Below are 13392 nucleotides of genomic sequence, written 5' to 3'. Positions count from 1 at the left end.
TGCCAACCAAGTTTACTGGAGAAGCTTCTAAGGTTCATGTTTTCCGTCGCCAATGCCAAGCTTATCTAGAGGCCCGTGCTGCCGAATTTCCCCAAGAAGACATCAAGGTGGCATGGGTTTACAGTCTTCTAGACGGGCCAGCGGCCAACTGGGCGACGGCACTGTTCGACCAAGCCTCTCCACACCTAAGATCCGCGCAACGCTTCTTGGACCACCTTAAAGAGACTTGGGGAATCGAGGACAATTTGGAGGCAGCCGGTCACAAACTCCGTCGCCTCTTCCAAGGAGACAGACCTATGTCTCAGTACATAGCCGAGTTCCGAGTGCTGGCCCACAACACCGGCTGGAATGATGTAGCCCTCAGAGGACAATTCCGGGAGGGTCTCAACATCGAAATGCTGGAGGAAATCTCCAAGGTGGATCCTCCCCAGACCCTCGAAGCACTCATTGATCAATGTTTACGGGCTGAAGTCATGATTGCCAACAGGAAACAATGGGTTCGAGGCCAGAGCGGTAGAGCTGGGGCAAAACCCCCCGCTCCCGCCAGCGTTCAGCCACGTCCAGTGTGGAGACCCCCACCACCAACCCCATACCCCAGAGGAAGCGAGGAGGTGCCGATGCAGTTGGGCAACGTGCGTCCCAGATTAGATGCCGCCGAGAAGGCCCGTCGTCAACGCTTAAACCTCTGTTGGTACTGCGGGAACGGGGGCCACTTCGCCAGAGAGTGCCCAGCCAAAGGGAAGGCCGCCGCCCGTCTTGCGGCGGCGTCCTCCACGGAGACGAAGGCGTCTGAGCCGGCTGGCACACAGCCGGCGGGGGAAGCCAACGACCGGGCGTAGAGAGGCTCGCCAACCCGGTCAAAAAACCCGTTCAAGAGCCGCCAACCGGGGTCCTGTTCCTTCTCATGGTCACCTTATGGTCAGCAAAAAGGGGACCCGTCATGATCCACGCCATGATAGACTCCGGAGCCACCAACAATTTCATTGATAGAGAGTATGCCAACTCTCTGGGATTACAATATCATGATTTCAAGAATGCCCGTGTGGTGCAAGCCATAGACGGCCGCCCCCTCAAGACGGGCCCCGTAAGTCAGTGGTCGGAACCCACCAGGATGTGGATAAGGGAACATATGGAAGAGATTTCCTTCTTTGTTAACGAGGTTCCCCATTTCCCTGTGATTTTGGGAATTCCATGGCTGACTCTCCACGACCCAAGCATCTCCTGGTCCAACAGAGAACTGCAGTTTGCTTCACAGTACTGCCAAAACCATTGCCTTGTAGCCAAGGTCTGCCATGCCACAGACACCGAGCCCATCATCACCCTGCCCAAGAAGTACTCCGAGTATTGGGATGTATTCAATGAAAAAGAAGCCGAGAAATTACCCCCACATAGACCTTATGACTGTGCCATTGACCTGGTGGAGGGGGCCCCGATCCCGCGAGGGCACCTATACTCCCTGACTGAACCAGAGCAAGAAGCTCTCAGGGAATTCATAGAGACAAACCTTCGTAAGGGATTCATTAGACCCTCTCAATCCCCAGCCGCCTCCCCAGTGATGTTTGTGAAGAAGAAGTCAGGGGAACTACGCTTGGTGGTGGACTACAGAGCATTGAACAATATCACCAAGCGGAACAGCTATCCCCTGCCCTTAATCTCGGATCTACTGGATCGGCTTCGAGGAGCCAAGGTTTACACCAAGCTGGATCTTCGGGGGGCTTACAACTTAGTTCGCATCAGAGAAGGGGACGAGTGGAAGACCGCCTTCCAGACCAAATTCGGATTATTCGAGTCCCGAGTTATGAATTATGGATTATGCGGAGCTCCCGCAACGTTCCAGCATTTTGTCAATGACATTTTTCAGGACTATCTAGATAGGTTCTTGATAATCTACCTGGACGATTTTTTGGTGTTTTCTAGATCACAATCAGAACATGAGAACCACGTCAAAATGGTGTTACAACGATTGCGGGATCATGGACTTTATGCCAAGTTGGAAAAATGCGCTTTTGATCTACAAGAGGTAGATTTCCTTGGTTACCGTATCTCGCCTCTAGGGCTCTCCATGGATCCAGCCAAGGTTTCAGCAGTATTGGAATGGCGGGCGCCAACTAACAAGAAAGAGGTGCAGCGTTTCTTGGGGTTCGCGAACTATTACCGCAAGTTCATTCCAGATTTTGCCCGCTGGTCTGACCCAATCACTAGCTGCATCCGTGGAAAACAGCCCTTCCGCTGGACTGATCAAGCAGAGAAAGGGTTCCAGCAACTAAAGAAATTATTCACGTCCCAGCCAATTCTACAGCACCCAGATCCTGGAACCCCTTTTGTTGTGCAAGCGGACGCCTCTGATGTGGCAATTGGGGCTGTACTCTTACAACCGGTGGGAGACCACCTTCATCCCTGTGCCTTTTACTCCCGTCAACTAACCACACCAGAGAGAAATTACACCATTTGGGAAAAGGAACTACTGGCCATAAAGGCAGCCTTTGAAACTTGGAGACATTGGCTAGAAGGGGCCAAATTTCCCATTGAAGTCCACACTGATCATCGAAATCTAGAACATCTAAGAACTGCCCGCAAACTAAATCAGAGGCAGCAACGTTGGGCTTTGTTCTTTGAACGTTTTAACTTCCAGATTCATTATGTGACCCCAGCCCAAACCAAGCAAGCAGACGCCCTGTCACGTAAACCGGAATACGCTGCAGGACGCAAGGAGACCTTTGAATCCCAATTACTACAACCCGAGAACTTTGCCACGCTCACAGTGGGGAACATCAAATCCACTCCCATTGGTTCAACTTCCTCTGCTCCAGGACCCATCTGTGCTCAAGAAATCAGGGCTAGTCAGCAAGCAGATGCCTGGGCGCAGGACCAACTTCGTCAAGGTCTGCATTTTCCCTTTTCGCTTAAAGATGGACTGCTATGCTATAGAAATCATGTTTATATCCCACCCGGACCGGGCAGGGAGAAAGCGCTTCGTCTGTGTCATGACTGCAAACCAGCAGGGCATTTCGGACTATTTAAAACCATGCATCTGATCCTAAGGGATTTTTGGTGGCCCAAGATCCGCAAAGATGTGGAAAAATATGTCAACACCTGCCCAGTATGCCAGCGCTCCAAGATAAGAAGGGAGAAGCCCTCAGGGCTTCTGCATCCCCTTCCTACCCCATCTCGGCCATGGGAAATAATTTCTGCGGATTTCATCACTGACCTACCACCTTCCTGTGGATTCACCACGATTCTAGTGGTGGTGGACCTTTTCACCAAGTTAGCCCATTTCATTCCCTGTGAAGGTCTTCCCACGGCCAAAGAGACTGCAGATCTATTCCTTCAACATGTTTTCAGACTACATGGATTGCCCAAGAGTTTAGTCACAGACCGTGGATCTCAATTCACCTCTCGTTTTTGGAAGGCACTACAAAAACTATTGGGCATAGACTCTCGCTTATCTTCAGCTCATCATCCCCAAACAGATGGGCAAACGGAGCGCACCAATGCCACTTTGGAGCAGTATCTTCGCTGTTATGTAAACTACCAACAGGACAATTGGGCTTCTCTGTTACCACTGTCAGAGTTTGCCTATAACAATGGAGTTCAAGCTTCTACAAAAGAAACGCCGTTCTTTGCAAACTACGGCTTCCATCCACGTTTCTTTCCCCCTGTCATTGAAACTTCAGAAGTTCCCGCAGCAGAGGATTGGCTGCAGGAACTCACAGCGGTACAACAACTTTTGCTCCAGCAACTAGACCAAGCCAAGGAGGACTATAAACGCCACGCTGACAAACATCGCCAGCCGGGCCCCGAAATCAAGGTAGGAGATCGGGTTTTTCTGTCCACTCGCTTTCTGCCCTCCCACCGCCCTTGCCGGAAGTTAGATGCCCGTTTCATTGGCCCCTATCCAGTGGTGGCGCAATTAAACCCCGTGACTTTCAAACTCCAACTTCCGCGTTCAATGCGCATCCACCCAGTGTTTCACCGTTCCCTGCTCCTTCCGGCGGATGGTGTGCGTCCTGATACAGACCAACCGGCCCCCCCTCCTGTTTTGATGAATGGGGAGGAGGAGTTCGAGGTTGAGGACATTTTGGATTCTCGCTTTCACCGCCGCCGCCTACAATATCTCATTGACTGGGTGGGTTTTGGCCCTGAGGAACGCTCTTGGGAAGACGCCTCCACAGTCCATGCTCCTGATCTAACCCGTCGCTTTCATCAGACCTATCCCGCCAAGCCGCGACCTCGCGCCTCGGGGAGAGGGCCCCAGTTTGGGAGGGGCCTTGAGGAGGGGGATAGTGTGATGACCCATGGGCCTTGTAGTCCTGCTCAGGACATTGTAATCCCTGATGAAGAAGAAAACTTGGGTTTTTTACCTTCCCAGTCAGAACTGGAATCTTCTCAGCCAGATCTTTCCCAGGCAGATCTGGGAACCTTGCACCTGCAAGAAAGTTGTGTCCCAGAAGTATGTCAAACAAACCCAGAGCCCACATCTCCCGTGTTCTTGCGCCGTGAGTTTTGTAAACAACAGAGGGGTTTGGAAGCAGCTTCGCGCAGGAGTGCTAGAATTGCAGCTAAGAATGTAGCCAATTAAGACTGCTTTCCGTGAGAATCTTTAGGGAGTCAAACATCTGGTCCCAGAGTTTAGCTTTCGTTTCTGGTTCCCAGAGAACTGCTTCGGCGAGAAAGTTAGACTCTATATAGGTGTTTTACCCGCGTAGTAACTTCGCGGAGTCAATTCGTCAGCCTCCGGAGCGAGTTGTGTCTGGACAGCGCGCTCCGTTTCAAGCCTCGTTCCTGCTCAAGCCTTGCCCTGCTTTCCAGCCTTCGCTCCAGTTTCCAGCCTTTGTTTACCTACGGACCTTGCTTGTTTTCCAGGACTATACCTTGCCTTGTATCACGGATTTTACCAAGTTATTCCACGGACCTTGTTCTTGTTCCTTGTTACCTTGTTTCACGTTTTAAGCCTTGCTTCAAGTATCAAGTTATTTCCTAGCCTTGCTCAAGTTTATGGACTAAAGGACCTTGTCATCTCCCCTCACTTTGCCTGGCAAAGTGAGTGTTTCGGTTATTGGATTACAACTTTGGAACATAATATTTCATATTGGACATTGCTTTTTTGGACTAATTTTGACCTTTCCTGAAAGGTCTGCTTCTGAACTAACTTTTACATTTATTTTTATTAATCTTATATATTTCCTTAATAAAGATATTAGATAGAATCTGGCCTCTGCGTATGGTTATTGGTGCTCTGTAGCCTGGGTCGTGACACACCACTTGAAGGATACCATTTTATATATAGACATGATGATCCATGTTTGAAGCATCCAAAATAACATCCTTTTTAGCACCACATAACTGAATAATGGTACTCAACTGCAATAGATTATTTAAGTACACATTTTCTGTCACATTCAAAAAAAAATTCAAAAGCAAATCTCATTTCTACCCTGTAGAAGTTATGAGAATATCTATTTCTTAAGACCATAACAAATAAAAAGCTATATATACATCTAGGTATTGAGTACATAGGTATAAATCCAACATTGTGTTAAATGGCATCTACTAGTGCAGCAAGTTTTTCTTCCTTTCCCTGCTGCTCAAAATACCTGTTACAGAGGATTCCCACCCCTCCCGGGCAGCTTTGGGAGCATGGAGAAGACTGCAGGAGGAATTATCTCCGCTCCTGTTTCACTGACAAAATTGAACTGTGTCATCAGTAGAAAAACCAGCTGATCCCTCCCAAGGCAGCCACAAAAAAGTCTGACAATTACAGTACAGTTTTCTCACAATCAGTGCAAACGTTTGACTAAAGGCAGCTTTATCAGCTTTTGGAAGTGTTAATCTGTATAGCTTTGCAGCCTGGGCCCATCATTTTGGAGAGAGCAGAACTAAGAGAAGTACATACATATCTGGTCACATAAAGCCTTCCACATAAAAATATCAAAATATGATGAAACACTCTAGGAATCAATATAGCACTGCACTTACTAAAGGAAGTTCTAATAAACAGAGGAAGATTATATTTCATTTTTAAAAAGAACTGAATTAATCATATATCTCTGGAACTACACAGAAAAAAATTGCATTAATATGCATGGGTTCAAAAAGAAAACAGCCACTTAGGAATAAAACAACAGCCCTGTGATAATATGCAACTGAGATACATAATGACATTCTTCAGCATGACTGTCAGTGATGCGAAATACTCTTCAGACTTATTTAGAGAGATTTCTATTAAAGATGACAGTTTTACTGCAAAGTATGCATCACAGAACACCTACAGTACAAATAAAACATTTATGGATGCTACTGCTTACATATGGCATTTTACCACTAGCATTAGGGTTACGTCGGCAGTAGATCTTTTCTAAAATAGGCTTTGCCGATCTCCTTTTGACCAGAAAGCATTTGAACTCTATAAATGTACTTGTGGGCATGTCGAAATGTGGAGATTAAGGGTGAAGTTTTTGAAAACTCAAGAGTTTTCTTTTACAGCTATATAAAATACATATCCATAAAATGTTTTGATTGAATTAAATGAATAATATGGGAACAAATAATGCAATTTTATTTGCAAAGTAATAAACACCAATCTTTTAACAAACTTATCTTGAAAACATCCCATTTTCACTGGAATGTTACTATACAGTATGAATATCATAGTTGCTCGACCTCCCCATCCCAAAATCAGTCTGATGTGAACAGTTTCCTTAGTACATAATATACAGTAGGCAATTTAACAGCCATCAGTAAATTAAGCATTGTTTCTATGTCATCATCATGCATACCACATTTTAAATAATTGGATACATTTCTGAAGGACAGGAGGTCCTTCAGAAAACTCTCTCTCTCTCTCTCTCTCTCTCTCGCTCTCTCTCTCTCTATATATATATATATCAGTATAAATATACAATAAACCTTACCTTTTGGACATTTCCACAAAGTATTGCCAACATATATTCTGCATATTCTATTTATGATAGGGTAAGGCTTTTATCAAAATCCATTTACAATCATGACAATGAATACTTTTCTGTGTTTTCTCCCATTCCAGGCTTCTTTTGAACAGCTCAACCACAGATCTCATCCCTATGAATGCTTAAAGTTATGTGACCAATATCTTATATTAATCATCAACTTTATCTTGTTTACCTAAATGAAAAGGAAAATATTTCTATTTAAAATGACCTGCAAAATTAGAACATACTTCTTGGCATAGTATTAGCAAAATGTTGTGGGGTTTTGTTTTTGTTGTTGTTGTTTTTTTGGGGGGAATGAAAAGTCTAGTAATTCAATCTCTGTAAAGTATTATGATTCAACTTTCCTTAAATATAAATGTATTTGTAGCCATCTTTTCCTGAGGAAATGTATTTCCCCAAATAGATTATTCAGTATAACACCAATAGGCAAGTAGTGAAAGTTGAGTAAAAATAAGTTTCTATCTGTATCTAATCAAGACACTTAATAAGAAACATTGTATACATTATTTTTATGTCTTCAAGTCACTTTTTACAAGGACCCTAGGACAAATCTATCATAAAAATTTCCTGGTAAGATATTCTTAGAGAAGGTTTGCCACAATAGCCTTCCTCTGCGAAATATTTAAGTTTATCCAAATCTGGTTTTCTATGGAGCTATAATCGTCTTTTAAAAAGTGGATATAGTCCTTCTATAACAGTGGTTCTCAACCTAGGATCCCCAGATGTTTTTGGGCTACAACTACCAGAAATCCCAACCAGTTTACCAGCTGTTGGGATTTCTGGGAGTAGAAGGCCAAAAACATCTGGATACCCTAAGTTGAGAACCACTTTTCTATAACATTCTGGTCTAATGTTGCAACACCAATCCTAAATATTTACTGATCTCCATACCTCTCAATATTGATGAATGATTTATTCCTTTACGCTCTCTCCCCTTTTTCCCCCAAGGAGAATTATAAAGAAAGTATAGGACATCTTTTTCCTGAATCAATTTCTTCATGCTACTCCTTAAATTTGTTCACAACCAGTAGTATTTTTTTTACTATGGGTGAGTATACTCTAATATTCAGGTTGTAATTTAAGTTTCATTACTTCTCGTGGCCTCTATGACCAAATGGACTATTCTTCTTTTGAGGAGAAGGAAGGAGAAAGAATGTTTTCTGTCCAGTTGACAGAAAACTCACTGTGCACAAAGCCTATATTGCTGCTCAAATAATTTCATAAAGCCACATATCTAGAACTGTTCGAAATCTTCAAACTGACTCCAAATTACAGCAAAATATCATAGGGTTTTCATGATAAGAATTATTCAAAGAAGGTCTGCCAATACCTTCTTCTGAAACTGAAAGTGTATGACTTGCCAATGTTCACCCAGTGAGTTTTCATGGCTTCAAACCATGGCTCCCACAAATTCCAAGTCCAACATTCAAACTACTATGTCACGCGAGTTTTCTCTATTTTTCTAACTAAATACATGGTGAGCTAGGAAACTAGAAAATATACAAGACTACAGGTTGATTTTCCTCATAGCTGCCATTACAGAAATTGGAGAGATTTAATAGATGTTAATAGTTTGTAGATATTTATTTTATCAAATATTACATATATATTTCAGAGGAAGGAACTGGAGAAACTTTCTCTTATAAATCCATGGGATCCATAAGTTGGCAGGCAACATGAAGGTACACACACACACACACACACACACACACATTATAAAACATCTATTTCAATAGTGGCACCTATGAAGATGAGATAGCCTGTAGACTAATGTTTTTCTACTGTTATGTTCACTACAGGTAGTGGGCCATTGCCTTTTAACAAAGTCCCTTCTTCTCAATTTTGGAAATGCAGTGGTTAATAACAATTTCTACCTGTGGAAAAGTCACACATTACACAGGACAACTTTTTTTCTTGGTGTCTTTGTTTTTGGGCCTGTTCCCGGGGTTATTTGAGGCACTGTTTCAGAAAATTGTATTAGGTAGACATCAGCTCTACCAGTTTTTTTACATACGGTTATCATGATTTTCTATGGGCAAGCAGATAGCGACTAGTATATGGCATATATTCTGTATCAAAAACTAGAATGAATAGGGGAAAACTTGTGCCATTTTTGGACTCAGTAGGTCACATATACCTAGAAATAGGTCTAACATCTGAAGCACCAACATGTGTGTTGGCCAGTGATTTGTCTGTTACATTGAAAAAGCATTCAGAGAACCCCAGGTGCATAGGAATAAGGTCTCAGGCTTATTTTTTGTAAGAAGAGCAAGGAGAGCAAAGGATTTCCTGGTTATCATTTCATCAACCAGTAGTCAAACCAGAAGCAAAAACAGAAGTGATCAAAACATTTTGTCTTAGCTAAGAAAGCAACCTCAAAATTGTTGACACTACAAGATATAATATAATTCTTAACATTTTCACACATCTAAAATTGAGATATCTATACTCATAATTAGTTTTGACAATTCAAAAAAGGACTTCTGTATTGACTCCTATTTTTCCTGCATCACTACCATTGAAATTTAAGCCCTTTCCTATCTCCCACCCATCAGAAATTTAGTGGATGCTATAGAAGTAACATCTCAAAATAACTCTGAAAAAGACTGGAGCCCATTCATTATGTTCCTCCAGCAAAGATTATTGTGTGAGGAAATGATGTATCAATGGTTCTTTTTCATTTAATGGGTGTAGAAAATTGAGTGAATATAACTATCAGACAGAGAATGTAACGTCCTTACATTAGATAATGTAGATTGCATGCAGTTAATGTATTTTGATGTTTAGAATGTAGTAAAATGTTTTCTTTTACTCTAGAAAAAGTATTTTAACTTGTCTGTTTGTACCTTTGTATGTAAGTTTTATATGAATGTGTCTAAATAAAAATTAATAAAAAAGAAACTCAGTGAATGTTCAAAGCATAAGTACAGTAAGGTGTAAACACTCAAAAATTAGATGTGCTTGAAAAACAACTGCCCTGTAATCCCAACTCCTTCCCTCCCTTGTATCACTAAACCAACAGCTTAAACAACTACTGTGTCTTGTAGTAGGCAGAGCTCTAAGGTTCATTTAATGTATTATAAATGTATGTATATCCTTCTAATATTTGTTCTATCTAAAACTGACTATAATGACATCTTTGCCTCCTACACCAAGGAACATCAATAAACTATTTAGGGAATTGGTTAGGCCAGATAAATAGAACAAATCCTTTGCACATGGTCCATCTTTAACTTTGCCAAAGGGAAGTTACTAGAATAAATTCAGCATTTAATATGCATGAAGAGAGCTATCTCATACTCAGATTATTCCAGAACCATAACTGTTGCTAAAGCAGCAAAATAAGTTCTATATATAATGCGGTGATGGGTAAAATGTAGCCCTAAGATTGCATACAGCCTCTATTCTTTCAGATTCCTCAACCTACACTTTTTCTAGCAAAAAGTGTGGACTGCCTCTTCTGGAAGCCTAAGGAGAAAGGATTTACCTTTGAAAAAAGTGGTACGACATCTCTGCATTGTTAAATGTGTGTGTATGTGCCTTCAAATCGACTGTTAACTTATGATGACCTCATGATTTTCATATAATTTTCTTAAGAAAGGAATACTCAGAGGTGGTTTTGCCAGATAATTCCTCTGAAATATAACCGAAAGCATCTCATATTTATTGGTGATCTCCCATCCAAGTACTAAACAGGGCTAACCTTGCTTAGTTTCCAAAATCAGACAGGACCTAGGGCCTTTAAGGTATTTACTTTCTTTTTTAAAAAACAGACATGGACTTTGATCCACTTCTGTACCACCACCTAAGGAATTCCTGGGGCCAAAAACTGCTCCAGGACTTTCCCCCATTAAAATTCAGCACCTCATGATTTTTCCCCTTTTTTGAAATGTGAGAACTGAAGGAAAATGTCATTAGTGGAGTAGTATTTATATTGGTGACAATATCCACATTTTGTCCCATACCCCTACTGCTCACCACGAGACATCCCTACAGGATGGGGATCAAATCTTTCTGTTCCACAAAAGAACTGGTTTAAAAGCAAACCACAAACAAAGAAGAAAGAAAAGCTGTACAATATCTGCTCAATTCCATGGGCAAGATCCTTCAGGGACACAGACAGCCTGACTGGAACAAATGCTCAACAAGGGAAAGAAAGCCCTTTGAAAGCAGCCAAAGTAAAGAGTCAGGACCTGCAAACACAGACAAACACTGACAATTTCCACACACCTCTTTTTATGTCAGAAAGAGGAATAGGCCTGATCCTGGGACAAGCATAGTATCAGGCATATGTTTTCTCCAGAGAGAGAAGAAAAGAATTTCGGATTGTTAAGCAGAACTAGCCTAAAAATCCTTAAAAATGCTTTGATATTGTCAAGAAATGACCAGCTTTTGCAGCAATGGACCAAAGTGACAGGACAACTGGGTGGTTTGACCCTCATCCCCAGCATCCCAGGCCTCACCAGGGAACAAGCATTTTAGCAGGAACAGGGTGTTGCAATGAAAGAATACACAAAGAAATGATCACCACTGGGTGAAACCCAGGCAAGTTTAAGGCAAATATTTTCCACTCATTTTAAACACTAATATAACAGATTTTAAGTTATTCAAAGGCAGTTAATTTAAACCATTTCCATTTCATTCACACATGCACATGCATATATATGTGTGAGAATGAATGGAATGGAAAAGGTTTAAAGGCCAAGCATTTCAAATACAAAACTATTTGCATAAATCCATCCAGTATCTCCAAATAACTTGCAAAATAATATTATTTCTACTGTCCACCAATAATTTCCACTATTTTCCAAATTAAAAAATGCTACCTAACCTCATTCAATATTTTTATGAATGCAGTTTCCTTCTACTGGATTTAAGCTAAAATAAAATGGTAAATAAAGTTAGTTGTCAGGGACATAACTTACTGAACCCAACCTAGCAAATTAAAAACTACCATGAAGTTTGAATTAGCATTCACTATAACTAAGTTTTCACAGGGCCTCTTTGGTTTATTAATCACAGTGGCACATGAAAAGACTCTTTCTGTACGTGCATATAAGCATAAACCTAAATCATTCTGGTTGAACATTTTCTAGACTATCCCTTCAATGTTCCAATATTTCAGTGTTAATCATTGAAACAATGTAAGATTTCTGGGTTTAGATAATGAACTGATCTTCAAATAAAAGAATGAACTGGAATAAAAATTATTTAAAGTATATATACCTCACAACCTCTGAGGATGCCTGCCATAGATGTGGGCAAAATGTCAGGAGAGAATGCTTCTGGAGCATGGCCATACATCCCGGAAAACACACAACAACCCTATTTAAAGTATACATAAGCACTATAAGCCTAATCATATCACCTTTATTTAAAGTTGGTATTTTCGTTATACATTAATTCAGAAATAAGACCTACAGAGTCCATAGGAAGAAAAATTGATAAAAGGATGGCTTACTTCATTCACTAATAAAAATTAATTAGACAGTTAGGAACATGAGTGCCGTCTGATAACTTCAGAAGTATGACCCAGCTAACTCTGATTTTATCCCTCAGAAACCTTGTATTTCGAATAAGAAGACAGTGCTGAATTTGTACTTAAAACACCAGTGCCAGCTTCCAATACTGTGTAGCTATATCAACCACCTTTTTATGTTTATACTACTAAGCAGCATTCAAATTAAATCACAGGTTTAAGTATACCATCTATAACATTGACAGCATCTCATCTCAGTAATCCAATAAATAAATGTGAATTATGCAGTGTAAGACTAACTCTTCTACACCCTCTGTAAGCAAATAATTTGCCCTTAATTCCCCTCTACTATGTTGTCACAAACATTTCTCAGAGTAAAAAAAAAATTACCCACATTCTGCTACCAATTGGCATGGGACTTCAAAAGCAAGGCCAGTCAAATCCAGCCTCTTCCATCAATTATCACTTTTATCCCACTAAGAACATCCACAAGGGAAAATGAGTCTGACTCCCACTGGGTATAAATGCCTATGAACGATTATTGCATTGATCTGGCACTGTCAAACAAATCTTCCTCTTTTTATTCTACAAACCTGAAGCAGGATCTATGTCTTTTTATCATTGATGTGATTCACTTTTTACTTGCTTGAGAAGCAAGTTCAATTTTTAAAAAAATAGAACTATTTTGTTTAAATGCCAAGAAGAGATGCTTGAGTGAACAAATGTCACTGTTTCTGGCATACTGTACCTCTCAGGCCATACTTCAAAAACTTAGTTACTTGGTTCATTTAGAATTCCTTTGGCAATTTGGGCATCAGTCTGAAAGCACACACAGAATCACTTTACTAATATATTGTAAAGATTTTACAAGAGGCATAAAAGCATGGATCTTATTCTGAAGATAGTTAGACAAATGTAAAGCAAAATGTAAAACCTTAGCTGTTA

The 13392-nt window shown here is 41.1% G+C and overlaps 2 protein-coding genes across 3 annotated transcripts in view; one reads left to right on the top strand and one right to left on the bottom strand.

Moving 5' to 3' along the window:
- The window catches only part of lrrc10 (leucine rich repeat containing 10), a 67966-nt gene extending 60397 nt beyond the window's left edge, over positions 1–7569 (top strand). The window contains exon 2 of the mRNA XM_062982608.1: positions 7043–7569. The gene's annotated coding sequence lies outside the window, so the exon portion shown is untranslated. The remainder of the gene's footprint in view (positions 1–7042) is intronic.
- frs2 (fibroblast growth factor receptor substrate 2) overlaps positions 1–13392 on the bottom strand; it is a 53113-nt gene that overhangs the window by 37155 nt on the left and 2566 nt on the right. The gene's annotated exons all lie outside the window — the stretch shown is intronic.

The sequence above is a fragment of the Anolis carolinensis genome, chromosome 5 (genome assembly GCF_035594765.1).
Source record: "Anolis carolinensis isolate JA03-04 chromosome 5, rAnoCar3.1.pri, whole genome shotgun sequence".
NCBI lineage: Eukaryota > Metazoa > Chordata > Lepidosauria > Squamata > Dactyloidae > Anolis > Anolis carolinensis.
Note: the sequence above shows the minus strand (reverse complement) of the source record. Positions and strands in the feature narration are given on the sequence as shown.